Below are 17,113 nucleotides of genomic sequence, written 5' to 3'. Positions count from 1 at the left end.
TGAAGACGTTTCACTTTAGGTGTCCTCTACTTCAGTACTTTACTCACAGCTCATTCACACATGTAGGCAACAGCATTCCTTAATTGGATGGAATCTGCAGTGCTGGTTGTGATCGGTCTCATGAAAAGAAAAGGGAAGGAGGAAAAAGCCTCCACATTGACTTGGTGGTCTTGACAAAATGGATGCAGAAGACAGCTTGAGTGTCAAACTGGAAACTGTTATTTTCCTTTTCCTTTTCTTTTTATCTTTCCTATCAGGTCTTCTGCCCACTTCCCACCCCCTTCTCTCAAACAGGAAAGACACTAATTAGCTGCTTTTTTGTGTTTTTGGTAAAACACCTATTGTTTTGCGTTTCTTGTTGTTCGGTGAACATTATTGTTTTTACTGCCAAATGAGCTTCAGTGGTTGATGTAGGGGGTCTCTTGGGAACTTAACGTTTTCCAGTTTAAGTGGAAAACCTTTTTTGTTTGAATTGGCTTTTACTGGGTGCTTCAAGCTTTGCTCTTGGTTCTTTGAAGGGAGACTGAATAGCACTGTGTTTCCTTTGAGGTTCCAATGAAGAAAGGATCCTAAGTCCTGGGCACTTTTTGTTGATTTTGCTGTGTGTCCTCTCTAATAGCCAGATGCAGATTCCAGGAAAATGACATATAAATGAATATAAGTAATCTAATATTTTTACAATTTGCTTTGGCCATACTGCTGGTCTTATTCTACTTGTAGCAGATGGCTTTAAAGAGCATTAGCTATGTATATATTAAAAATAATATAAATATACCAATATTAAATATTATATTGATGTTTAAGTGTAATATACTAATATTTATATTAGTATAACAATTATGTATTATATTAATATATATTTTTTCCTAGCATATATTATATACAAAATATATGAGTAATGAAATGTATTTCTGTGGTTAATATGTTCATAATATTAATATGATATATCCTGTAATATTGATTATAAAACAATTATATCATAATATATAAATATATAATTATTATTATCTGATGTAATACACTATAGTTAATATATTCTACATAACAATATATAATGTATTAGTATAATTGTATTATATAATATAAATATAATACATATATAAACTATATATCTTTTAGTTATACATTACACATACGAGTATGTATAGCTATTTATAATTTTATTTACATAGGAATCTGGTCATCATAACAATTGATGTAAAAATATGCAATATTTTCAATCAAATGGGCCTTAACCTCACTACCTACACATAACTACTTTTAAAATCTTGAACCCTGTCTAACTCATGCTTCCATATCTCTCAACCCGCTTTTCTACACATGCACGTAGACACACATTTATACACAATATATATGTATACTACCAGTTTTCAGTTCAATGTATATAAATATGTAATATATAATTATATTCCTGTGTATGTATACAAATATAAATCAAAGGTATGTGTATACGTATGTATTTCATATGTTTATATAAATATATCATACAAATAATGTATGTGTATATAAATACATGACTGTATACATACATACACAGAAGTATACTTATTTAAACAAAAGGGACCTAAATAAACATAGTTCTCTAAGAATAAAAAGTTATATCTCACTGTTTCAATAACAGTTTATAGTTTTCTACTGTATGTGCTTCTATAATTGTTATGAACATTTCGCATTTTTGTTGAATGTTAAGTTGTTTTAATTTTTTGCCTTTTTTTGTTTTTTGTTTGTTTGTTTTTTTGGTACGTAGGCCTCTCACTGTTGCGGCCTCTCCCGTTGCGGAGCACAGGCTCCGGACGCACAGGCTCAGCGGCCATGGCTCATGGGCCGAGCCGCTCCGCGGCATGTGGGACCTTCCCGGACCGGGGCACGAACCCGTGTCCCCTGCATCGGCAGGCGGACTCTCAACCACTGTGCCACCAGGTAAGCCCAGTTTTTTGCCATTATTAATGAAGTTCTGAAGAATACGGTGGGCAAGATTACCTGAAAAACTCTCCCTAAAAGAAAAGGGTTAGGTATGCTAGGTTAAATGTACACAACTTATTTTTAAGTGCGTTGTTGATTTTGGAAGTGTGCAGTCGAAATGTCCAGGACCCATGAAGGAAGGGTGGTCCATGTGTGAGAGTGATAGCTCTATTAAGAGTGGATTGAAGATCTTGATAGCTTAGAACAGAAGCTGGAAATCCTGTTTTTATGGAGCCAAATGGCAAATATTTTAGGCTTTGTAGACCAAAGAGGCAAAATTGAGGATATTATTTAGGTACTTAGGTAACCATTTAAAATGTTACCAGTTAAAACGTGAAAATTATTCATAGCCCATAGGCCATAAAAAATAGGCAGCTGTCTGGATTTGGAATACAGGCCGTAGCTGAATGACACACCTGGTATAGAGACTTGTTTTTAAATGGCCATGACCACATGGGAGGCAGGAGGTAAGACTCCATCCCTACTAGATGGGAAGTTAGAACTAAAGCTATCTATCCCTGGCTTCACCTTTAATGAAAGGGTGTGCCAGGAGAAAAAAATATCTGCTGGCAAAGGGAGACTAAGAGCAAATTCTCTTGGCCTCTGCTCTGGGTAGGAAACAGGTAGGAAATCTTGAGAATTCTGAACCGCAGATCTGTGTTCACAGTGTTTGGGTTGCAAATTTATTTGCGGTCTTGCAAACACAAGCTAAGAAATGAACTTAAAATGCTCCCAAATCGGTGGTATTGCAAACACAAAACTAAACCCTTTCTGGAGAGGTAGACCTTCAACACAGGCCTATAGCGTTCCCACAGATAAAGTTTAGCTAAACGTGAGCTCATGATCTAAATTTACACAATAATGAAGAAATCAGCTACAAGTGGAGAGAATCAGCAAAAACAATCAATAGCAGAATTAAATTCCCAAGGCCATCCATCAGATGTTGGAATAATCAGGTGCCAGGCAGAAAATATACATAAAACTAGAACTGAAACAAGGAGCAAGGATGTTTTAAAAGACTGGGTAGGATCTTTCAAACATTTTTAAAGTACACGTCATTGATAAAGCTAAAAACTCGAAGGTCGTGTAATACAGCAGATTAATCATGGAGAAGAGTGAAATTATGCTGTTTTTAAAAATATGGCAGATCAGATTTCCTGCCTAATTATATAAGTTGATTTATCTTAAAAAATACACAGTATTTTAAAGACTTATTGGCTGTAAAATAAGTTAAGTGTATTTCAAAGGGCTTCTCTGCAAAGAGAAGTGAGAAGTAGCAAAACAGACAAAGTCAAGGGGAAAAAATGTCAATATATACATTGCTATAGGGTGAACTAAGCCTTAGGCCAGCAACTATGAGGAGGAGCTGACCCTTAGATACGTACAACTAAGCTGGAACCTTCAAAAAGTTCAACTATTTATAAGTAAAAAGATTTATTAAAACTAATAACCAAGTGTTTTAATTGACATCAGAAGAGTAAAACAATAAACCCTGAGAACATAGAAAAAGAGACAATAAAGATATGAGCAGAACTTAATAAAACAGAAAAAAGTATAAAATTGAGGTGATTTAGTAAGTCAAAAGAATATTCTTTGAAAAGATTTAAAAAAACAAACTTTGATTAAGCAAAACAAAAACGTAAGTAAATAATATACAGAAAGAATCAGGACAGTGTTATAGCAGAGAGTACAAACAGAGAATATATGAAATGCCAGTAAATTTGAACATTTCTGTAAAGTGGACAATTTCCTAGCTCCTAAAGTTTACCAAAACTGACACAAGAGGAAATTTGTAGCTGGAGTTCTTGCACCAGTAATGGAATTAAGTCAATAGTTTACAATCTTTCACCAAGAAAATACCAGACCCGGCCAGATCATTTGGGAGGTGAATTCTATCAAACTTCTGGTAAACAGATAACATGAATATTAACAAAGAAAAACTTCTAGAGAGTAGCAAAGGAAGAATGCTCCTTTATTCATTTTATGAAGTCTATATAATCCTAATACTGAAAATAGATTAGGACTGTAAGGAAAAAGAAATTTACAGGTCAAATTTACTTGTAAATATAAAAGGAAAAATTTTAAACTATGATATTAGCTACCCACGTTCACTAGAGTAAGAAAAAGCACGAGCAAGTTAGGTCATCCAATGAATGAAAAGGTAGTTTAATGTCAAGAATATATATCAATAGATTGAAATCACCACATTTTATTTCTTTCCTCTGTCTCTTTAAAAAATTGGTAAGTACTTATATTGATCTCTCTTGTACTAGGCACTGTGCCAAGTCACTTACATATTTACTCCTTTAAACCTTCTATCATCCCTGGGGGAAAGTTCTATTTTGCTTCCATTTCTTAGCTAAGACTCTAACCCCCAGGAAAGTAAAGCAACATTTGTAAGTTTATGTGGATGGTCAGTGACGGGACCAGTACAGGAACATCCAAAGTCTGTGCTTGGAAACAGTGCCCCATGTTGACACTCACATTACAGATGAAAGGAAAGGAACCATGCACTTACCATATAGATTAAATCTCACATTACAGGTTAAAGGAAAGGAACCATGCACTTACATTATAGATTAATACCCACATAACAGGTTAAAAGAAAAAGAAACATGTGCTTCTCTCAGAAGTTGTAAAGAAGGCATATCCATTTCTAAATATATTTCCCAATTTCTTTTGCTTGTTTACTGACCTTTGTAGTGCATTTTGCCATGAGGAAAATTTTAATTCTTATATAATTAAATGTATCCTTTTTCTTTGTATCTTACAAAGATATTCCTCATGAATAATTTATTTCAGGTCTCCCAGGTTTCTGATACTTTTACACTTTCATTATTTTTTAACTTTTAACTAGTTGCTGTATCTAGAATTTAGTAATTCTATGATAGCCATATTTTCCCACTTTTGTTGAATAATTTTTGCTGCTGATCCAAAACGTGAATTTTATTTTAATCTCAATTCCCTTATGCTCTTGCATCTAATTTTAAGATGCTTCCTATTCCACTGGTTGTTTTGTCTATCTAAAACAAAATGCTACCTTAAAAATAATGTAATTATAATATAATAAGTGTCATTAGTAAACAATACAATATATAATAAATAGCATAATGTAAAATAACAAAATATAATTTACCATATAACAAGGTCAAAGGAGAGCAAAAGTATACAATCACTTGAAATATCCCCCAAAAGATATTTTATAGAATTCAATATTCATTTGTAATTTAAAAGAAAGAGTAAAATAGGGATTGATGAATGCTTCCAAAATAAGAAGAAATTATATGTCTAAAAGAGAAAGAGGTAAGTGATAGACTTTAGTAACACTGGCAATAAATGCAGGACAAGATGAGGATGCCTGATATAATGTTAAAGAAAAAGTATTATGTAACATTGTGTTTGCAGCACTGATGAGTTCAGTGAAAAGAGAATCTCATAGAAAAGAGTATCTCGTTCTTCTTAATGTATGTACACGTGTCCATTGCATGAACATAACAGCTTATTTAACCAATATGTTACTGATCTGCATCTGGATTTCTAGGTTTTCATGGAATTTTATTATGCACAGTTGTTTCAAACACTAGGACTTCCTCTTATGTTTATATCTTTTGAAAGAAACACTATCTCCACCGATGATTTATCTGTGCTGGCTGCTAGCTGACTTTGGGTACTTCTCAGTTCTTCCCTTTACCTTCCTAGTCAATATGAAAACGGAAGGCAAGAAGGTCTCCTGTTTCGAGACTGTAAAGATGGATCTTGGTGATAAAGTCTTGGTGGTAAAGGCTAAAAGTATTAACCCAGAACAAATGTTTTTCCAGCTGTAACTGTGTGTGATTCCCTTGGCTTGATTCCATAGAGGATGTAAGACAAGACTGTAGAATCTGCCCTCAAAGTGCTTCCAGTAGGATGAGCTAAGTCAAGTATGGTGGCATATCTAATTCAAGACAAAATATAACGTCTCCTTTTCTCTCCTGGCAAAACTTGGTGGAGTGAATGTAGAAGTCACTGTATGCTTTAAATTAAAGCAACACAATAAATCTTGTATTGGAAGGTGATTATTCTGGTCTCTTTGTGGAGACGAATTGGAAATTGTCTAGAAGAAGGAAAATTAGGTTAACCAAAGTTAAACTCATAAAAAATTGAGCATTAATTAAATATCTGTGGTCTATGTTTCTCTTTGATCATAATTTCTCCCAATTTATAGACCTCTTTGATACCTGATTAATCCTTGTCAAAGATGCAGTTAACAATGATTATTACTGTGTATTAGGTTTTGCCTGGGCCCTGAAGAAACTATCCTAAATCACCAGCTATGATTGTCACTTGATTTCCTCACAGAGAACAATCAGAACTCCTTGTCTTAAGTGGCTTGGGACGTGAAACTAGTTAGTCTCTTAGATACTGTTAGAGGACCCTACAGAGCCCATTGGTGAAAGTTTGGAAAACACTGGGCTTCTTAAAATTGATTCTTGTAGTGCTTCAGGAAAGATCACTGAACCAAAAGGATAACGGTGTTTCTGGTTCTGTTGTTAGTGTTCTCCATGGAAACATTGCTGAAGCTTCTGCACTCAATTTCCTTCCCCATGTGTGAATGTCACTGAAAATATCCAACTCCACTCTATCCCCATATAACTTCAGAAACTAAGCAAAATGAAGACTCAAAATTCATTTCAAATAATGAAATGAATATATAACGTAGAATGGAACTGGGAAAATACCTGGTTTAAATTCTGGAAAGTACCAACTATACAATTCTGGATAAGTTGCTTCATCTTGCTTAGTCTAATTTAATGCCCATCTCACAGGATGTTATGATGATTAATTTAATATCTTTGTATAACGTACAGTGTTATGTAATTTCTTCTTGTTCTTCTTGAGTAAATTCATATCCTTAAGCAACTCACTGTAAACAGTAGTTAGTTACTTGCTTAAATTACTCTTATCTTCTATTATCAGCTGAATTGTGGCCTGCTCAAGTTAATATGTGGAAGTCTTAACCCCCAATACCTCGTAATATGACTGCATTTGGAGATAAGGCCCTTAAGTAGGTAACTGAGGTCAAATGAGGTCAAATGGGTGGGCTCTAATCCAATATGACTGGTGTCCTTATAAAAAGAAAATATTAGGACACAGACATGCACAGAGAGAAGACCATGTGAAGACAGAAGGAAAACATGGCATCTACAAACCAAGAAGAGATACTTGAGAAGAAATCAATCCTGCTGACACCTTATGTCAGATTTCTAGCCTCTAGACCTGTGAGTGAGTAAATTTCTGTTGTTTAACCTCCTCAGTCTCTGGTACTTTGTCATGGCAGCTCTAGGAAACTAATACAACTTTTTATGGCCTCCTTGTCTCCAGTTGAAAGTTCAATATTTGGCATCATAGCTAGGAAACAAAAATATCATCTACATTCCTTGTTGTAGTCTTTCTTCCCCATTCTCATTGCTAGTAATTTCCATATTTGGGTCTGTTTTCTGTGCCTTGTAAACAGAGCGTTACGCTCATTTCTGGTCTTACTGCTAATATACAGTAAATGTGCAGATACCGAATAGATTTTGGAGAAGTGCAGCATATAGTTGGCGCATGTGTGTATGTGTCTGTATTCATATAATTTATACTTTTTCTCTATTTTCTTCCTTTGGTGTGAGCTAAGATTCTCTGCTTTTGTGACTAGTACTCCTGAATACTAATCCCTGAATTTAATTCACCAAAAATTGCCAAAAATAATAATAATATGGGGAAAGAGAGAGTGATAGAGGGAGAAGAACAAACAATCAGGCAAGGGCACTACTGTGAATTATTAGGGTCTTATTAATAAGCTTATGTTAGTCTAGAGGAAATGACTGTAAATATCATCAGTGAGCCCAGCTGGTCTTTACCGACTGCTAGACACATCCCTGAGTTCTGTTCTTACTCTCCAACTGTATGATTACTACTGTCTGGAAGTATTATTTGAACAACTAAAGTCACTTAATGGAAAAGGAATATGTCTTTAGAGAATCAACAGTAAGTTTTCTATCTGATTACAAAGGAATGTTGACTATCTGGAAACCTCAGTCCTATTTGTAAGCAGGAAAGCATTGGCTATTAAAAGTGGATGATGTAAAGAGATGAGCAGAAACTTTGGCGATAGGTATACCTGGATTTAATTCTCACTGCTACCGCTTGGCAGCTGGATAGCCTTAGGCAAGTTTCATACCTCCCTGAAATTCACTTAATTCAGTCTGTAAAATGGCATAATAACTTATTATAGCATCCTTTTAGGAATTTTAAATCAGTTATTGAAATAAAAGTACACAATATATAGACAAGTATGGATTCCTCAATAGGTGTTTGACCTTTCATTTCTCCAGTATCCCACCCGCATCAAATAAAGAAAAATACTTTTTAAAAGTTACGAATATTTCATTGTTCTAAAGTTAAAGCCATAAAAATAATCAAATGGCCTACTATCATACCGTTAGAAGAAAAAAAAAAAGGTGTTCATGAGAGTTCCATATTAGAATACAAGTTTTCCTTAAGCACCTGTTTATGTATGCTATTCTGCTCTTTACAATAAATAATTAAATTTAAAAGACTTAATTCCTCACTTTTAAGACCTTATTAGTTTACAGATTACATATTGACCTATGCTAAATTTTATACCGACCCATGCTAATGAATTCAGTACAGAAAACAAAAAACACTGCACTCAAGCAAACTACATATATATATATATATATATATATATATATATATATAAAAATATATATATAACTTAAATGCATTTATATCCTACCGTGTCTCATAAAGCATTGTGGTAACTCACCGGAATACAGACAATCAAATATAATGGCAAAAGCACTTAATATAAACAGGGCCAAGGAAACGTAGAAGATGAAGAAAAGATGAGGGAAATGTGAACAGGAGGACGTGTAGTTAATCGAGTTGTATGTTTTGACCTTAAGATTCTCTGTGTGGGGACTTCCCTGGTGGCACAGTGGTTGGGAATCCTCCTGCCAGTGCAGGGGACATGGGTTCGGGCCCTGATCTGGGAAGATCCCACATGCCGCGGAGCAACTAAGCCCGTGCGCCACAACTATTGAGCCTGTGCTCTAGGGCCAATGAGCCACAACTACTGAAGCCCGCGTGCCACAACCACTGAAACCCCAGCGCCTAGAGCCCATGCTCCGCAACGAGAGAAGCCACAGCAATGAGGAGCCCGCACACCACAATATAGAGTAACCCCCACTCGCCCCAACTAGAGAAAGCCCATGTGCAGCAACAAAGACCCAACACAGCCAAAAATAAATAAATTTATTAAAAAACAAAAGATTCTCTGTGGATAAAACAACATGTAAATAATTGGTTACAAAGCCACATTATTTGAAGGTGCCAGAGTGCACATTAACAGTCTGACACAAAGGGACAGCACAGGAAAACTATTCAAAGGTAAAGATTTTTAAATCTTTGCAGTTTGAAACCTTTTACAGCAAGTATAATGAGCTCGACACACATTTCAACACTCAACATGTTAATTGCATTGTTCAAAGCATGTCTCAAAGTCATTGGAAATAGTTGCTGTCTCTGTCTCTGATATGTAAAACAGACCTGTGATGTGTAAAACTCAGGAGGTATTGATATCCACTTTTTGGCATCTGAACAGGAAACAAAGTTGTTTCGCAGTGATAATAAAGAATGAAGTAAATGCAACAGTCAAATAAAAGACAAAGTACTGAGGGAATGTATTAACAAAACGAATCCAACTAAATTCTGGTGACCTGGGGCCTACGATTGTACACACTGCATGGAAATACCCCAGCCTAAATACTGGCATAGGAGGAAGGGTACTGCTAAGCCCATCACAGTATAATCCTTTTAAATGTCCCTTTCAAGGTTGTCTCTACTCAACACTGAGTATAGGAAATCTTCCCATCAGGCAGAAACACTGGCTGCGCAATGATTGACCAAGAAATTAACACACTAATGAATAATTGATGCTAATTTATTTCTATCTCTGACAACGGGAAACAGCACACACTCTGTGTCAATGGTATGTCCTCTTTCCCACTTTTCTAAATGGTCAATTATGTTTTTCCTTTCATTGCTTTATATCGTGTGGCAGGCATGATGGGAAATGGCTACCAATGGTTCTGTTATTGATTTCTACCTTCATTTCACTGTGGCTAAAGAAGATACTTTGTATGATTTCAGTTTCTTAAAAAGGTATTGGTACTTGTATTGTGGCGTAACATATGGTCTTTCCTGGAGAATGTTCCATGTGTACTTGAGAAAAATGTGTATTCTGCTGTTGTTGAGTGGAGTGATCTACATATAGCTGTTAGGTTTAGTTGGTTAAATGTGTTCTTCAGTCCCCCTACCTCTCTACTGATCCTCTGTCTAGATGTTTTATCCATTATTGAAAGCAAGGTATTGATCTCCAACTATTACTTTAGAACTATCTATTTCTTCCTTGAATTCTGTCAATGACTGCTTCACATATTCGGGGGGATGTTTGGTACATATATGTTTATAGCTGTTATATCTTCTTGATAGATTGAACTTGTTATCAACATATAGTGGCCTCCTCTTCCTCTTGTGATAGTTTTTGATTTAAAGATTATTTTGTGTGATATTAACGTGGCCATCCCAGATCTATCTATCTTCCTTCCTTCCTTCCTTCCTTCCTTTGTTTTTCTCTCTCTCTCTTTCTTTCTTTTTGTTACTATTTGCATGGGATATTTTATTCTGTGCTTTAACTTTCAACCAACTTGTGTCTCTTGAAATCAAGTGAGTTTTTTGCAGACAGCATATACTTGGATTATGGATGTTTTTAAAGTCCATTCTGCCAATATTTATCTTTTTTTTTTTTTTTTTTTTTTTGTGATACGCGGGCCTCTCACTGTTGTGGTCTCTCCCGTTGCGGAGCACAGGCTCCGGAAGCGCAGGCTCAGCGGCCATGGCTCACAGGCCCAGCCGCTCCGCGGCATGTGGGATCCTCCACGAACCTGTGTCCCGTGCATCGGCAGGCGGACTCTCAACCACTGCGCCACCAGGGAAGCCCGCCAATATTTATCTTTTTATTGGAGAGCTTAATCCACTTACTTTTTCAAAAATTACTGATGAGGAAGAACTTAATTCTGTCTGTTTCCTGGCTGTTTTCTGTATGTCTTATGCATTTTTTGCCCCTCATTTACTCCATTACTGACTTCTTCTGTGCTTAGCCGATTTTGTTGTAGTGAACTCTTGATTCCTTTTTCATTTCTTTTTGCATATAGTGTATTGATATTTTCTTTGTGGTTATCAAGAAGATTACATTCACCCTTCTGAAGTTCAACCAATATCATTTGAATTGAAACCAACTTCAATAGCACACAGAAACTCTGTTCCTCTACAGTTCCATTCCTCCTCCTTACATTATTGCTGTCACAAATTACACCTTTATACTTTGTGAGCCCAATAACATGGATTTATGATTATTTTATGCATTTGTTTTTTCAATCATGTAAGAAATAAAAAGTAGAGTTACAAGCCAGTAGCACAATACTGGCTTTAGTATCTGCCCATGTATTTATCTTTACTGGAGATTTCTATTTCTTTATACAGCTTCGAGTTGCTGTCTAGTGTCTTCATTTCAACCTGAAGGTTCAATTTAGCATTTGTCATAGGGCAGTGTTAGGAAGTTGTAAAACAAACGCCCTCAGCCTTTGTTCATCTGGGAATGTGTTAATTTCTCCCTAAGTTTTGAAACCCGTTTGGCCAAATATAGAATTCTTGGTGGACAGTTTTTCTCTTTCAGCACTCTAAATATGTCTGGCCTCTTGCTTCTGTGGTTTCAGATAGGAAATTAGCTATGAATCTTTTTGAGGATCCCTGCTTTGTAACAAATTTGTTTTTTCTTTCTCCTTTGGGAGTAAAGATTCTTTCTCTGTCTTTTGGCATCTGAGAGTTTGATTATACTGTTTCTTGTTGTGGCGTTCCTTGAGTTTCTCTTAGTCCTGAAATCAGGCAAAGATTTACAGCAACCAAACACATACTGAACCAGGGAAGAGGCAATTTGAAAATGTCAGGAAAGCTTTGTGGCATTTTTACTTGCCCTTGCCCCATCTACTGTTAGTGTAGTGGTGGTCTTAAAGTGGTGGGGTCTTAATGCAGTGATAGTCTTAAAGTAGCAGCAGACCATTCGTAGTATGGGACCCTCAATCCTGCTTCAGGAGGGAGCAGAAGAGACCATACTCTCGGATTATTATGTGTATCTGTTCTAACCTGTCTGGGAGCTACCTGAAGGACTGACACAAGATGCTTATCTCTGTCTTAGCTAACCTGGAACACAGTCTGGAAAAGCAGCGGTCATTGCTCAAAAAAAGTGCAAGGTGAACTAACAAAGCACAGATGGCTGGGGCAGAAGACTGTGCATTGAAATACAATAGACCACATAAGATGCAGGAGCAAAAGTTGGGGGAGATTCTTTGGGAACTTAGAACATACAAAAAGTACACATGTGTCCAGAGAAATTAAGAAAACCACAAGCATACTCAAGATAAGATGCATGTTCTGAAAACACCAGAGGAGTCTCTAAGCTTTTACCATGGGCTGAGGCCTGAACTCAGTGCAGGTCAGCTAAATGTTGAAGGAGTGATCCAGCAATCTGCACAATGGGGAGAGGTGTGTGGTTTTGAGTGTGCGTGTGGATGTGCTTGTGTATATTTGTTTTTGTCTTAGGTGCAGGAATGCAAAGACATCTCTGTCAAAACATTAGCTAAACATGAACTAAAGGAAGAGAGACTTCAGTGCCTACATACAATAAGGAGTACAGTCATTGCAAAACTAGTTTGGAAAGGTCCCTAAACAAACAGACTACTACAGCCTTCAACAATCCAAAGCCCAGAAAACCCTGGGAAAGTGGGAGAGTCTGATTTCCATAGACACCACGTTATAATATTTGAAAGCCAAATGTTCAACTAAAAAACTCACAAGGTATACAAAGACATGGAAAAGTATGATCCATTTAAGAAAACAAATTAATTGATGAAACCATCCCTAAGGAAGCCCAGACTTTTCTCCATTGCATATTCTTGCCTCCTTTGTCATAGATTCATTGACCATAAGTGCATGGGTTTCTTTCTGGGCTCTCTATTCTGTTCCAGTGATGGATGTTTTTGTGCCGGTACCATACTGTTTTGATTACTGTAGGTTTGTAGCACAGTCTGAAGCCAGGGAGCATGATTCCTCCAGTTGTGTTCTTCTTTCTCAAGACTGTTTTAGCTATTCAGGATCTTTTGTGTTTCCATACAAACTTTAAAATTATTTGTTCTAGGTCTGTGGGAAATGCCCTTGATATGTTGATATAGACTGCATTGAATCCGTAGATTTCCTTGGGTATGATGGTCATTTTAACAATATTAATTCTTCCAATCCGTGACCATGGTATATCTTTCCAGCTGTTTGTGTCACCTTTCATTTCTTTTATGAGTGTCATATAGTTTCCTGGGTACAGGTCTTTTACCTCCTTAGGCAGGTTTATTCTTATGTATTTTATTCTTTTTTATGCGATTGTAAATGGGATTGTTTCCTTAATTTCTCTTTCTGATAGTTCACTGTGAGTGTATAGAAATACAAAATTTATATATAGAAATCTATTGTATCCTGCAAATTTACCAAGTTCATGTTTGAGCTCGAATAGTTTTTTGATGGTGTCTTTCAGATTTTCTATGTATCATGCCATCTGCAAACAGTGACAGTTTTACTTTTTCCTTTCCATTTTGGAGTCCTTTTATTGATTTATTTTTTCTTGTCTGATTGCTGTGGCTAGGACTTCCAAAACTCTGTTCAATAAAAGTGGTGAGAGTGGGCATCCTTGTCTTCTTCCTGATCTTAGGGGAAATGCTTTCAGCTTTTCACCATTGAGTATGTTAGCTATGGGCTTGTCATATATGGCCTTTATTATGTTGAGGTATGTTCCCTGTATGCCCACTTTCTGGAGAGTTTTTACCATGAATGGATATTGAATTTTTTCAAAAGCTTTTTCTGCATCTATTGAGATGATCGTATGGTTTTTAGTCTTCAATTTGTTACTGTGATGATAAGAGACCTAAGACAGCTACAGAGGCTAAGTGACCTTTCCTTCCCTGAATGGGTAGGTATCCTTCTTCTGCCTTCTAATTGAGTTAGTATCTGAGTAAAGAACTGCCAGGTGTCATTTAGTTCACAATACACTGCTGTGGCAATATAGAAATGAATTTGCCTAAGTCATTTGGCTTTTCTCAATTATAGTAAATGAATATACTGAATGAATACTTCAACGTAAGGAAATATTCTTAAAATATCTTAATGTAGGCAACTTCAGTGGAGAACTGAAATCAAAACAAAACATTCAGGTAAAGAGTTGAAATAAAAGTACACTCAGTTGTATCCAGTTTCCTCTTGTAAATCTCTCTTTTTAATTTGAGTGGACAGTCACTTGAGAATATCTGACTTGGGGCTAAGGAAATCTAAGCCTTCTTGGCCACACTGTATTCTCTTATGTCATTTAATAAAGACACCAGTTCGGCTGCTGAAAAAAGAGTGGGAAAACTCAATCCCTCACATCCAAAGGGCGCCTCTTGAAAATATGTGTGTTGTTGTAGTTATTTTGCTCTTCTGGCCTCAGAAGTTCTAATCTTAACCTTAGCCCCTCATGGAGAGAGACTTTGTAAACCAATTCCCACATTACTCATTATGTGACCGTTGAAAAAGAGCAACCCAGCTCTTTTCCTGTGCTTTCAACCAGTTATCTTCTTCAAAAATCTGTTTGGATTGTTATACCTTAATCTTGCCTGGCAAGGGACTTATGGGAAGGTTCTTATGGTTTGAAAGTTTGGTGCCAGTATCTGCAAAGAAAGAAGAAAGATGTGTTTATCAAACATCCCAATAGTGAAGGTGTGTGAAAGCAACTTTTGAAAAAGTTAACCTGTCAAAGTTTAGCCGTATTATTACATTTTATTTTATTCATTGAAAATAAATAATTATCAATGAATCGTTTCTAGATTTTCTAGTTTCCCAAAGTTCCCTGTATTCACATTCTAAGAGGAAAAATGGTATTTTAAGTCACTGCTCTCCACCTTATATTATTTATAATCACTCCTCGTGACTTCTTCCTTCCAAGAAACGTGATCCTGAGAAGTGTCCTTTGTTTGTCTTTGTGGAATAAGTGATGAGGATGCGTCCTGGAGACCTGTGAGATGTTTAACTTGTGGCATAATGCAACTAGGATGGAGAGTTCTGGAAAGATCTGGAAAGGTGGGTGGTAGAGTGTGGCCAGATGTGGGAGAAGAGAGACGTACAGAGAGAGGGAGAGGAAATTTTCAGAGGGAGAAAATGAAACAAATAATTAAATAAGTTTTGTTGTGTGGTGTGGGATGCAAGCCTTCCTCTCCCCCTTTCCTTCACAATGTCTTTGTTAAAGACTGTGTTTTTCATTAGTTTTACTAAGATAGGATTTGCCGTTTTGTTTGAATACTGAGAATGGACCCATGGAAACAGTTACATTTGGGTTATCTCTGACTGTCTTTAATGAAGAACATAAATATTGGCCACACTATCTATGCACATGCTATCACCATGCCTTTTTTGTTCTCTGTTCATGTATCTAAGTCTACTTCTTTCTTTAAGGTCAATCTCAAATCTCATCTGAAATGTACATTTATTGATAGATTCGACCCATAATGAACTGTCCCTTCTTTGTCCTCCTTAGGCTCTGATTATTTATAAAAACTCATTTTTGAACTTAGAAACTGTCCAATGTGATATATTAGTTATTTCACCAGCATATGTTATATCCTGAACACAATTATACGGTTTTGTGGGAATGGGATCATACATTCTGTAATTTTCCTCAGTACTTACACTTACTTTGATAAAAAGCACATTCATTCATCTAAACATCATTTATTGGGTGTTAATTAAATATCTCAACTCAGTAAATATTGTTTGAATGAATGCATGCATGAATGAGGGAGTGTGCAATAGGTAGCCTAATGTACCGCCCAATGTGAGAAAACCAAAAACATAAACACAAAAGCAAGCCAAAAAGTGGACCAGGACTTTCTGTAAAATATCCTGCTTTTTGTTGGATGATGCCATGAAAATCAAGATGCTCCTGAAAGGTCTTAAGAGCTGACCAAGAATAGTAAACAATTGAAATTCTCTCAGGCTTCTTCAACCCTATCTCTGGACACATTTATACCTCTCAGGAATGGTATTAAAAGAAGAGATTAATAAAGCTTTTATAGATGAGTTGATAAATCTCTAAATATTTAAGTCTTCATTGTCTCCTAGTTTTTCTCTATTTTGGGTTTCCAAAAGATTTCAATAAACCACAGGATAATTAAAAATTAGACATTATCTTTCTTACCTTGACGTTTTTTGATGGTAAACACCTTTTTATTGTCTCCATAGTGCTGCCCAATTTCCACCAGTACAGTACTTAAGTGAATTTTGCTCTGGATGGTGGGATATATAAGATGTAAATGAATTGTTTGTATATGTTTTAGAATTCTTCAGAAGGGCCTGGCTATGGAAATGCATTGAATATTACTTAAATAACTAAAGTAACTTCCTGAGAATTATTATTCTCTTCTGGTTAGGATACTATCTGCTCTGGTTTGTTAAAATTTCCCTTTAGAGTGGTTTTAATTTTGTTTCTGATAGGGTCCTAGGATTTATTGCCACGCCCATCCTGCATCTGTTTTTCTTTGAATTACTCTCCTTGCAGTTTCTGATTCATACAGGGCCTTACAGGTCAGTGACAACCTGGCCATCACAACGCTGGGAAGGAGAGGCCTGCTTTTCAGAGGTGTTGATGTTTTCTGTACCTGAAGGTTTTCAAGAGATATCACTCTTCCTCACCACCGCCCTTGGCCCTCTTAATGGACTAAGCAGTTCCTCATGAAATTTCTGTAGGATATCTGTACCAACTTCTCAATATTGTTCCATCCTTAGTCTAAATTCCTGGCCTCAAGATAATGTTAGATTTCTAGCTCCAGCCCCTATTTACATAAGGCCTATACTAAGGAACGGAACCCACAGACATCAGTCCGCTCTTCTTTCTCTGGATTTAATTTCTCTGTTACTTTCTGAAACATGCAGGTGTTCCTTTCTTTCTTTTAGTCTCAGCTATGTGCTTTTAACT

This window comes from Orcinus orca, chromosome 3, assembly GCF_937001465.1.
Source record: "Orcinus orca chromosome 3, mOrcOrc1.1, whole genome shotgun sequence".
Taxonomy (NCBI): domain Eukaryota; kingdom Metazoa; phylum Chordata; class Mammalia; order Artiodactyla; family Delphinidae; genus Orcinus; species Orcinus orca.
The sequence above is the reverse complement of the archived record's forward strand: the minus strand, read 5'-3'. Positions refer to the sequence as shown.